Below are 13,128 nucleotides of genomic sequence, written 5' to 3' on the forward strand. Positions count from 1 at the left end.
TCCTCCTATGTCTGAGGTTTTGATAAGTTGGTATTGGTTCTGAGTTGTTGTAGGGCGCACTGTAAACTGGGTTGGATATTGCTGGTATAAATTCATCCATCTTGGAATTTTTCAGAAAGCGTCTTCAGCTCTGATTCTTTTGTTTTGTAATTGATCCATAGCTGGTTTGCGTTTTTCTACTGGATATAAATTTGGATTTGGTACACTAATGACATCTTGTTGAGATTATCAGCAGTACTGTTATGAGTATTTTCTTTTTTCCAAGCAGAACAGTGAAAGTTGCTCCGTAAAGCGTAAAGACCTGAAGGCGTTTTCTGGATTCAATTCACCACAATGTACATTAATTCAATCGTCAGAATGCTTTCTAAGAGGGATATTCCTGATGGATTTGTTGACATCACAAATTGTGGAAAAAAGGTCGAAATTGTAAGTGGGTACACAGTTCATACCATATGACGAGAGTCTGTGTTAGTCATCAGTTAAGGCTGTAGTAGATAAGTTACAGGGAATCTGTCACCCTCTGGGACTTATCTGACCTCTAAAATGGTGTAAAGGTGATAGAAATTTAAATCTATACCTACCTGTACGCCTCATATTAGCGGTCTTGTTCTAGTAATAAAAAAACATTTCACAGCAAGTTTCTGATGCGTTCCCGTCCCGGGGCCCGCAAGAAATCCTTTCTCCTGCGTGAATTACAATGTCCCCCCCCTGCACGTCCGTGCCCTCTGATGTGCAGTTGCCGCAACCAAATCCAGCGCCTGCGCACTTCTTCTTTCACCCAAGGTGCACTTCTTCCTGCCATCTATGTTCACTGTACTGCAGGGATCTTGTGCGCAGGCGCCATGAAGTCAGAGTGACTCGTTAAATGGCGCCTACGTATTATTACGACATGGCGATCGCGATCGCATAGAGGCTGTGGGGGCGCGATCACGCCCTATGGGAAAAGGTAGTTGAACTGTATAACACAGAAAAGGGATACAAAAAAATATCCAAGGAATTAATAATGCCAGTCAGCAGCGTTCAAAATGTGATTAACAAATGAAAAATCAGGGGCTCTGTAAAAACCAAACCACGGTCTGGTAAACCAACAAAAATTTCGGACACAATTGCCAGGAAAATTGTTCGAGATGCGAAGAAAAACCCACAAATAGCATCAGCTGAAATTCAGGAGTCACTGAAAACTAGCAGTGTGGCTGTTTCAAGATGCACAATAAGGAAGCACTTGAAGAAAAATGGGCTGCATGGTCGAGTCGCCAGAAGAAAGCCATTACTGCACAAATGACACAAAGCATCTCGTCTACAATACGCCAAACTGCACAGAGACAAGCCTCAAAACTTCTGGGACAAGGTAATTTGGAGTGATGAGACCAAAATTGAACTTTTTGGCCACAACCATAAACGTTACATTTGGAGAGAGGTCAACAAGGCCTATGATGAATAGGAACACCATTCCTACAGTAAAGCACGGAGAATGCCAAGAGTGTGCAAAGCAGTCATCAAAGCAAAAGGTGGCTACTTTGAAGAACCTAGAATATAAGACATATTTTCAGTTGTTTCACACTTTTTTGTTAAGTATATAATTCCACATGTGTTAATTCATAGTTTTGATGCCTTCAGTGTGAATGTACAATTTTCATAGTCATGAAAATACAGAAAAATCTTAAAATGAGAAGGTGTGTCCAAACTTTTGGTCTGTACTGTATATTGTACCCATAAATAAATATTTTTTATGAGAAAAAAATATAGAAAAAGTACACACATTTGGAATCGTCGCGTCCAGAACGACCCGACCTATAAAACTGTCCCACTAGTTAACACCTTCAGCGAACATCGTAAAAAAAATACTAAAAAAACAAGGTACGGACTGTGGCCTGAGGCTTTATGTGAGCTCCCACTCATAATCCTGTAATCCCAGCCTGTACCGACTAAAAGATTTATACCGCTAATCCTACCTCCTAACACACTCCGCTACCTGTGAGGAGTTGATATCGGGGGTCCCCGAGGAGACTGACCCGTCAAAAGAGAAGCACTGGCAAGGAGGACAGCCAGTCCAACATGGCGCCGGCCGAAGAAGCACAACAGGGGAGATAAGATGTCGGAGGCCGCATCTCATCTGAGACGCTTTGCCCGTGTGACTAAGGCAGCCGTAGAGGATTCTCTTTTAGGCTGCGTGCACACGATGCGTTTTTCATGCGTTTCCGCTGCGGAATTTCCGCAGCGGAAACACATCAAAAACGCATGGTAATCCGCACCCCATGGTCCCCAATGGCATTCTGCAATGTTAATGCACATGCTGCGGATTTTTCCGCAGCGTTTCTGCAGCGCTCATAAATCCGCAGCATGTTCATTAATTTTGCGGAAGCGCAGCCACTGACTTGCATTGAGACGCATAGAATCCGTGTCTGTACATTTGTACAAGCGGATAATATGCGTTTCAATGTGCGGATGGTACCCAGTTCTGGAGGAGAGAAGACTCTCATCCAGACCTGGGTACCATTGTACCTGTAAAAAAAAGAACAAAATAATAAAGTTTATATTCACCTGTCCGGCGGCCCCTGCAGCGCTTCTCATTCCAGGACCTGAGATGACGTCTCGGTCATGTGACCGCAGGCTGTCTCGCGAGATGCCGGCAACCTGGAAGAAGCCAGGAAGGAGCGCGACAGCTCACGCGGCGGGGCATTGGAGGTGAGTATAGCTTTATTTTTTTATTTTTACGGTCACACTGTATAAATCCATGCCGTTTGCATGGATTTATACAGTGTGACCTAGTTGTCAAGCACTTTCCAAGTGATGCTATCGCCTGGAAAGTGCTTGTCAGTCCGCATGCGGAAACACATGCGTTAACGCATGTGGGTACGCATGTGAATCCGCATGTATTCTGCAGGAAAAACACATGCACAATCTGCATGCGTTTTTTCTGCCAGGGAGATGCAGAAATGCTGCAGAAATTTTCTGCTTCATTTCTGCATCGTGGACACATAGCCTAAGGTCAGCCGGGGGAGGAACAGGAGGAGCAGGGAGAACCGTGTGCTCCTGATAAAGAGCAAATGATGCAGCAAAAATATTCAGCAGCAACTGTCCTGGGCATAAAGTGAAGGAATTTACTTGGTGCCGGCAGTAAACCTAGAGCATACCACAGACCAGGAACCCACCATGAGGGATGTGCTAACTGTGGTCAATATGTCCAACAAGTCCCTGCAAAGGGCGTTTGAAAGAATTAAAGAAACAGAGGGCAGAATTAGTAATATTGAGGATCAATTGTCTCCTATGCAAAGGATATGAAAACATACAAGCAAAATCTGATTACCCTGCTTAATAAAACAGATGATTGGAGAAGAGACCCTGTAGAAAAAATCTACTCCTATAAGGAGTCCCAGAAAGAGCTGAAGGCAAAAACCCAGTTGAATATATGGCGACCTGGCTCAGGGATGTGTTTGGAAGAGAGGTTCTGTCTCCCATGTTGGCAATAGAGCGTGCTCATAGGGTGCCTTTCAGACCCCCTCCACCAGGAGCTCCGCCAAGGCCCTTTGTATTGAAGTTACTGCACTATAGAGACACAATCCTTCGCAAAGCACGTGACTGTCCTAACTTATCCATTGAAAAGACCAAGGTGGCCATCTTTCCTGACTTCTCTGCTGAAGTGCAGAAACGCAGAGCACAATTTACACCTGTAAAGAAAAGGCTGCGAGACTTACTACTCCCATATTCTGTGATGTATCCGGCACACCTGAGGATCGTTGTCTCAGGAAAGGTGCTCATCCATGAATCTCCCCGGGAAACTACACAATGGCTGGACATCAGCGAAGCTAAATTTAAAGTGGATAAATCCGGACCTCCATAAACATCAACACTTTTGCTTTGGTGGCTTTTGAATCTTGATGCCATTTGATATGGACAGCGGGAATCTCTAAAAAGGATTTGAAGAAGAGCTTTTCTTTTTAGGTCAGGCTTTGGACTTATAAAAGCTTCCAATCTCTCCTCCGGGGAGAAATGTCTGTAATGTTTGATTGGTTGTATAGCAATGTTAGAAGTTATTTATGTTATGTGTTAAAAAGGGGTACATGCAAAAAAAGAAAAGAGGGTGGAGGAACAGCTCAAAACGGTCTACTGGTTATTCTGTTTCCCTGCGCACATATGGCTGAGCTTGTAAATACTATAGCGTGAATTGTGCGGGGCATGGGAGAACCAACTAAGAGGTGGCTGTATATACTTGGTTATATCAATACAAGCCAGCTATTGTCTGCTTGTTAGAAACACATTTGACCCATGAAACAAAACAAATTCATAGGTCGTGGATAGGCCATGTTTTTCATTCAGTATTTTCTTCTCATGCCAGAGCGGTATCTGTTTTGATTTATAAATCAATCCCATTTAAATGTCTTAAAACTGTCATGGATACTGAAGGACGGTATATTGGTATATTAGGCTATATATACGGAAACAAATAATTTTGGTAGCTTTATATAAACCCCCTCCATTTATAAGGATAATTATTAAAAAAAATATTATACTTTACATTGGAATTTCCTACGACTCCAGTTTTGTTGGTTGGAGATTTCAATAATTATTTCCACCCACATTGGGATAGACTACATATGGGTAACATCCCTGACCCGGCCTCCTCTACGGGGATGGCTAGATTATTTTCAGAAATTGGGTATGTGGATATTTGGAGACAGAGAAATCCCTCAATTAGACAATATTCATGCTACTCAATGTCACACCATTCCTTGTCAAGGACTGACATGGCAATTGGAACAGAATCTCTGAATCCGTTAATTCACAAAGTAAAATATTTTCACAGGGGAATCTTAGACCATTCTCCGATATGTGCGCAATTGAGAACAGGGGGAATAGAGGGGGCAATGAAATGCCCGTGATGATTGAACCATATTGGCTAATGTTGGTGGGTAATTCTTTAAAATAGGATCTGATATAATTTTTTTAAATAAACGAGGGATCAACATCAAAAATCAAGATGGATAAGTGGATTCAGAAATTTCATTTAAGCCCGAATCAGACATTACAATTTGAACACATTAGACACTATATCCTGAGTCATCTGAAAGACACCTCCCTAGAAATTACTACTAATGACTTTGATTGCTTAGTGAGGGCCACGAGGACTTCATCATCTATCTCTTCCTTATACAATGCAATGAGGGATGTGATGTTGGGAGTAAATCCTGACATTTTTTTCAAACACTGGGAAAAAATTTTTAAATGATCAAGACATTGGAGTTAAGATAAGAGAAGGTTGGGGAAAAACCTGTAAAGCAATAACTAATGAGATGTGGAGGGAAACCCAATTTAAGATCATTCATAAAGCAAGATACGCCTTTGATCTCCCCAAAATGCCCCTTAAAAGTGATAGAATTACTTATTGTCCTAAATGTAAAACCCCTTCTACGGACTTATCACATGGGCTTTGGCTGTGTCCAAAACTACGCATCTTCTGGGGGCTATTCTAGATTGCATTAAAGAAATGTGGAACTTTAAAACACAACTCCCTCTTACGATGATATTGTTTCACTACTGGCCTAGAGATAAAACAAAAGAAGGAAGGTCTCCATTTAAGATCCCCCCATTATTCTATGTTTTGGTTCTATTGGCAAAGCGTATGTTACTAGGCTGCTGGTTGGAACCTTCAATCCCGACTTTACAGGATTTCATCTCACAATTAAAAAATCCATTATATCTAGAAAGAATAAAAGCAGGAAAAATAAGAAACTCACGAGCAAATACTTTGTGAAATGGAAAAACTTTTATTGGAAAACACTGTAATCACGAAGAAATCACATATTGTAACGTCGTTTGTTAACTCCGTTTGGTATCACACTGAGACATTGAGAGGGTCCCTAAGAAAACTCCTACAAGACCCAACAGTTGATTCTGCAAATATTGTTTGATACATACGAATCTATTGGGAAAAGTAATAGATATTAGAACTCATAATGAGAAACCAACTTGCATAAAGGTGTGAAATGGTTACAGAAAGATTAATAATGAATAGCATGTAGATCAGGGAAAGGAAGGAGGATGAGAATAAGAACAAATTAGAAAGGAAGGATTGGTCTATGTCACAACGTATGGCTGAAAGCTCAAGAATCAACAGCAAGACCCATCTGGATTGATTTTTTCTTGTGTTTGGATGTGTTTTGATTTATCTTTACAAAAATACTAATAAAATATGTTTAAAAAATAATAATAATACTATGGGATGCCATGAAGGCCTATGGTACAAGAACACTTATAAGAGATATTATTAGATATAAAGCTAAAACTAAAGAATTCACACAAGATTTCCAAAACGGGGTACAACAGGCTGAGGTGCAATACATCCTAAACCCATCAGCTGGTAATGGCCGGGAGTAAGAGGCAGCTCAGAGATTATTTCATGATCATCTTATCTCTAAGGCGGAAAACAAGCAGTTCTTTACAAAGAAAAATATTTTGAACAGGGGGAAAGTGTGAGGCATCTTCTTTCTAGCGTAGATAAATCACAGGAGGGTCCATCTTATGTCGCGGAAAATGGAGACACCACATCAGGAAACAATGTGCTAAATGCCTTTCATACTTACTATTCTAATATTTATGAATCAAGATTTAGAGGAAATGAGGATGAACTTGGATTGTTTCTTGAAAATATAAAATTACCTAAGTTTGAAGAGGAAAGTAGCTCCTACCTAGGAAACCCACTGACAATGTCTGAACTTGAGGATGCATTACAGTCCCTTGGTAATGAAAAGGCACCGGCTCTGATGGACTGCCATGTGAGTTTTTTAAAAAATATAAGGATCTCCTAATCCCTAAACTATTAGATACTTTTAATGAAGCAATAGAATCGGGTCACATGCCAAAATCTACGAATGAGGCAATTGTAGTGGTCCTTTTGAAACCAGGGAAAGACCCGCTGTCATATCGTCCCATTTTTCTTCTATCGGTAGACACTAAAATTATTGCAAAGGCCTGGCAAATAGATTATTTCACATTATTACAGAGATTATTCATCAGGATCAATCAGGCTTTGTGCAAAACTGGTCCACAGCAATGAATTTATTATAAGGCTTTTTTTTTTGAATATTCAGAAATCAGATGTAATAATAGGACATAAAGCTATTCTTTCTCTCTCTATGCGGCTAAAGCATTTGATGGCGTAGAATGGATATACCTGTGGGAGGTTCTGAAAAGGTTTGGGGTGGGTCCCAAATTCCTATCATACATACAGGTTTTGTACTCTGGACCTCAGACTAAAATAAGAACTAACGGTCTCTTATCTGCTACAATCACGTTGGGGAGGGGCACACGACAGGGATGCCCCCTGTCCCCTCCTTCTCGCGATGGCCATTGAACCTTTGGCCTGTATGTTGAGTGCTAGTCCGGATATTGTAGGCTTTAAATATGGTATCTTAGATGAATGATTTTCACTCTATGCTGACGATTTACTGATATATATACAGTTGAAACCAGAAGTATACACTATATAAAAAGACACACATGCATACTTTTCTCAATATCTGACATTAGTGATGAGCGAGCATGCTTGTTTAACTCTTTAAACGAGCATGCTCGGGTACACGCCGAGTAGTTTCGGCGTGCTCGGCATTTCAGTTGAAGCAACCGCGTCTGCATGTGTCGCGGCTGTTACACAGCTGTGACATATGCGGGGATTGCCTGTTTGTTAGGCAATCCCTTCATGTGTCACACACGTATAACAGCAGCGGATGATGGCGGAAGCTGGTAAGATTGTGTCAATATCCACCATGAAACGAGTACTGTATCAACATGGGCTGAAAGGCCACTCTGCCAGGAAGAAGCCATTACTAGAAAAGAAACATAAAAAAGGCAGATTAATGTTTGCAAATGCACACAGGAACACAGACCTTAATTTTTGGAGACATGTCCTGTGGTCTGATGAAACTAAAATTGAACATTTTGGGCACAATGACTATTGTTGCATTTGGAAGAAAAAGGAAGAAGCTTGGATGCCTAAGAACACCATCCCAACTGTGAAACACGGGGGTGTCAGCATCATGTTGTGGGTTTGTTTTGCTGCAGGAGGGACTGATGCACATCACAAAATAGATGGTAGCATGAGAAAAGAAGATTATGTGGCAATACTGAAGCAACATCTGAAGACACCAGCCAGGAAGTTAAAGCTTGGGCGGAAATGGGTCTTCCAAATGGACAATGACCCGAAGCATACTGCCAAAATGGTAACAAAGTGGCTTAAGGATAGCAAAGTCAATGTTTTAGAGTGCCCATCACAAAGCCCTGATCTCAATCCTATTGAAGATTTATGAGCAAAGCTGAAAAAGCAGGTGCGAGCAAGGCGACCTATAAACCTGGATCAGTTACAGCAGTTTTGTCAGGAAGAATGGGCCCAAATTCCGACCAACTATTGTGAGAAGCTTGTGAAGGATATCCCAAAAGTTTGACCCAAGTCATTCAGTTTAAGGGCAATGGCACCAAATACTAATGAAATGTATGTAAACTTTTGACTTTGCAGTAAATTATAAAAATTCCTTAAAACATTCTTTCTCTCTCATTATTCTGGCATTTGGCAAATATTATAAATTATGGTAATCCTAATTCACCTAAAACGGGAAAGGCTTATTCTGATTTCATGTCAGATATTGAGAAAAACATGCACATGTGTATTTTTATATAGTGTATGGAAACTTCTGGTTTCTACTATAGGTGATATCCAGAAGTCTATTGATCCTATTCTGAACATTATTGGTGAGTTTGGTGAATGGTCAGGACTGTCCATTATTTGGGATAAGTCGGTTATTCTACCATTTGAGGATATCCCTAATTCGAGCATATTAGAACATACACGAATACAAATACACGAATACAAATACAGTTATATGAAAAAGTTTGGGCACCCCTATTAATCTTAAGCTTAATGTTTTATAAAAATTGGTCTTTTTGCAACAGCTATTTCAGTTTGATATATGTAATAACTGTTGGACACAGTAATGTTTCTGCCTTGAAATGAGGTTTATTGTACTAACAGAAAATGTGCAATCTGCATTCAAACAAAATTTGACAGGTGCATAAGTATGGGCACCCTTATCATTTTCTTGTTTTAAATACTCCTACCTACTTTTTACTGACTTACTAAAGCACTTTTTTTGGTTTTGTAACCTCATTGAGCTTTGAACTTCATAGCCAGGTGTATGCAATCATGAGAAAAGCTACTTAAAGTGGCCACTTGCAAGTTGTTCTCCTGTTTGAATCTCCTCTGAAGAGTGGCATCATGGGCTCCTCAAAACAACTGTCAAATGATCTGAAAACAAAGATTATTCAACATAGTTGTTCAGGGGAAGGATACAAAAAGCTGTCTCAGCGATTTAACCTGTCAGTTTCCACTGTGAGGAACATAGTAAGGAAATGGAAGAACACAGGGACAGTTCTTGTTAAGGCCAGAAGTGGCAGGCCAAGAAAAACATCAGAAAGGCAGAGAAGAAGAATGGTGAGATCAGTCAAGGACAATCCTCAGACCACCTCCAGAGAGCTGCAGCATCAACTTGCTGCAGATGGTGTCACTGTGCATCGGTCAACTATACAACGCACTCTGCACAAGGAGAAGCTGTATGGGAGAGTGATGCGAAAGAAGCCGTTTCTGCAAGCACGCCACAAACAGAGTCGGCTGAGGTATGCAAAAGCACATTTGGAGAAGCCAATTTCTTTTTGGAAGAAGGTCCTGTGGACTGATGAAACCAAGATTGAGTTGTTTGGTCATACAAAAAGGCGTTATGCTTGGCGGCAAAAAAACTCAGCATTCCAAGAAAAACACTTGCTACCCACAGTAAAATTTGGTGGAGGTTCCATCATGCTTTGGGGCTGTGTGGCCAATGCCGGCACTGGGAATCTTGTTAAAGTTGAGGAACGCATGGATTCCACTCAGTATCAGCAGATTCTTGACAATAATGTTCAAGAATCAGTGATAAAGTTTAACTTACGCAGGGGATGGATCTTTCAGCAAGACAATGATCCAAAACACCGCTCCAAATCTACTCAGGCATTCATGCAGAGGAACAATTACAATGTTCTGGAATGGCCATCCCAGTCCCCAGACCTAAATATCATTGAACATCTGTGGGATCATTTGAAGAGGGCTGTCCATGCTCGGCGACCATTAAACTTAACTGAACTGGAATTGTTTTGTAAAGAGGAATGGTCAAAAATACCTTCATCCAGGATCCAGGAAATCATTAAAAGCTACAGGAAGCGACTAGAGGCTGTTATTTTTGCAAAAGGAGGATCTACTAAATATTAATGTCACTTTTCTGGTGAGGTGCCCATACTTATGCACCTGTCAAATTTTGTTTGAATGCAGATTGCACATTTTCTGTTAGTACAATAAACCTCATTTCAAGGCAGAAACATTACTGTGTCCAACAGTTATTACACATATCAAACTGAAATAGCTGTTGCAAAAAGACCAATTTTTATAAAACATTAAGCTTAAGATTAATAGGGGTGCCCAAACTTTTTCATATAACTGTAGTTGAGAAATTCTAATACCGAGTATAAATATAACAAAAAGATCTCCGGATTACATTGCACTGATTCTATATCTTCTGGAAAAGCTTAAAAAGAAAATCGATGCGTGGTGGAGATTACCATTATCAGCTGTAGGAAGAGGGAACTTATTAAAAATTATTTTGGTACATTCTGCATAATGCCCCTATTTGGATCCATAATTCCCATTTTCAGAAAATTCATAGCAAGTTTCGTTCTCTTATATGGAAAAATAAATCGTCTAGGATAAAATGTGAATATCTACAAAGTGACAAGGAATCTGGTGGATTGGCGATTCCTAATGCACTAATATATTATATGGCAGTGCAATTGGAACATTTGGGTGGGTGGCATAGCGCTGAAAACCCAAATAGTATTAAGGGGTTAATTACCTCAGGACACCGTGGAATATTCCTATTCATATAGCGGAACTGAATGACCTCGCACACAAGAAATCACTATACCCTACACTTGCTCTACTCTACAAGGTTTGGGATAGGGGTAAAGATATAATGGAAATAGGAGACTGCAATGAATCTACACCTATATGGTTTAATAATAAATATGCAGAGGTCTATAAATTAGAGGGATTCCGGAGTTGGGTGGATAAAGGAATATATACGATATAAAACATATATACGATATAAAACACATTGTGTGAAGGGATACTTAGGGAATCATAGAATGGTAGAGTTGGAAGGGACCTCCTGGGTCATCTGGTCCAACCCCCTGCTCAAAGCAGGATTCACTAGATCATCTCAGACAGATGTCTGTCCAGCCTCTGTTTGAAGACGTCCATTGAAGGGGAACTCACCCCCTCTCGTGGCAGCCTGTTCCACTCATTAATCACCCTAACTGTCAAAAAGTTTTTTCTAATATCTAATCTGTGTCTCCTCCCATTTAGTTTCATCCCATTGCTTCTAGTCTTTCCTTGTGCAAATGAGAATAAAGATGATCCTTCTACAATGTGACAGCCCTTGACATATTTGTAGACAGCTATTAAGTCTCCTCTCAGTCTTCTTTTTTGCAAGCTAAACATTCCCAAATCCTGCAACCGTTCCTCATAGGACATGGTTTGCAGACCAGTCACCATTCTGGTCGCTCTTCTCTGAACTTGCTCCAGTTTGTCTATGTCTTTTTTAAAATGTGGTGCCCAAAACTGTACACAGTATTCCAGATGAGGTCTGACCAAAGAGGAGTAAAGACCGATAATGACTTCACGTGATCTAGACTGTATGCTTCTGTTAATACATCCCAGAATTGTATTTGCCTTTTTTGCTGCTGCATCACACTGTTGACTCATGTTCAGTCTATGATCTATTAGTATACCTAAGTCTTTTTCACATGTACTGTTGCTTAGCTCTATTCCTCCCATTTTGTATATGCTTTTTTCATTTTTATTGCCCAGATGTAGTACTTTGCATTTTTCCCTGTTAAAAACCATTCTGTTGGTTGCTGCCCACTGCTCCAGTTTATTTAGGTCTTTTTGAATCCTCTCTCTCTCTTCTCTAGTATTAGCTATCCCTCCTAGCTTTGTGTCATCAGCAAATTTAATCAGTTTACCCTCAATTCCTTCATCTAAATCATTGATAAAGATGTTGAACAATACAGGTCCCAGGACGGAGCCCTGTGGTACCCCACTTGAGACATTCACCCAGCTGGATGTGAAGCCATTTACAACCACCCTTTCAGTCCGATCACTAAGCCAGTTATGAATCCACCTAACAGTTGCCTGGTCCATTGCATACTTGGTCATTTTTTCAATAAGGATGGTGTGAGATAGTTTGTCAAATGCTTTGCTGAAGTCAAGATATACTATATCTACAGCATTTCCCTGATCCACCCAATCAGTGATTCTGTCATAGAAGGAAATTAAGTTAGTCTGACATGACTTGTTAGTTACAAACCCATGCTGGCTCTGGTTAATCACTTCATTCTTATCCATGTACTTACATACATGTTGTTTAATAATTTGTTCAAAGATCTTTCCTGGTATAGAAGTCAGACTCACCGGCCTATAGTTCCCTGGGTCCACCTTCTTCCCCTTTTTGAAGATAGGAACAACATTTGCTCTTCTCCAGTCTTCTGGGACTTCTCCTGTTCTCCAAGAATTTTCAAAGATTATGGAGAGTGGTTCTAAAATTTCTTCTACGATCTCCTTCAGTACTCTGGGGTGTAATTCATCTGGACCTGGTGACTTGAACTCATTTATGTTAGCTAAATATTCCCTCACAATCTTTCTGTTTACAGATAACTTGGATTCCTCTATTCCTTTAAAAGGACAGTGAAGATCAGTTGATGTTACATTTTCTTTCTGAGAGAAAACAGATGCAAAATAGGAATTAAAAAGTTCGGCCTTCTCAACATCCTCTCTTACCATTTCTTCATTTTCATCCTGTAAAAATCCTATAGCATCTTTGACTTTTCTTTTACTTTTGACATACCCCCAAAATCCTTTTTTATTGCTTTTGACAACTCTTGCAAGCCTTAATTCATTGTCAGCTTTAGCTAACCTGATACGTGCCCTGCAGGATCTGCAGACTGCATTATAATCTTCTTTAGATATGCCTCCCTCTTTCCATTTAATAAACATTT

Source organism: Phyllobates terribilis, unplaced genomic scaffold (assembly GCF_046119375.1).
Source record: "Phyllobates terribilis strain yellow unplaced genomic scaffold, ASM4611937v1 Scaffold_36__1_contigs__length_13169755, whole genome shotgun sequence".
Classification (NCBI taxonomy): domain Eukaryota; kingdom Metazoa; phylum Chordata; class Amphibia; order Anura; family Dendrobatidae; genus Phyllobates; species Phyllobates terribilis.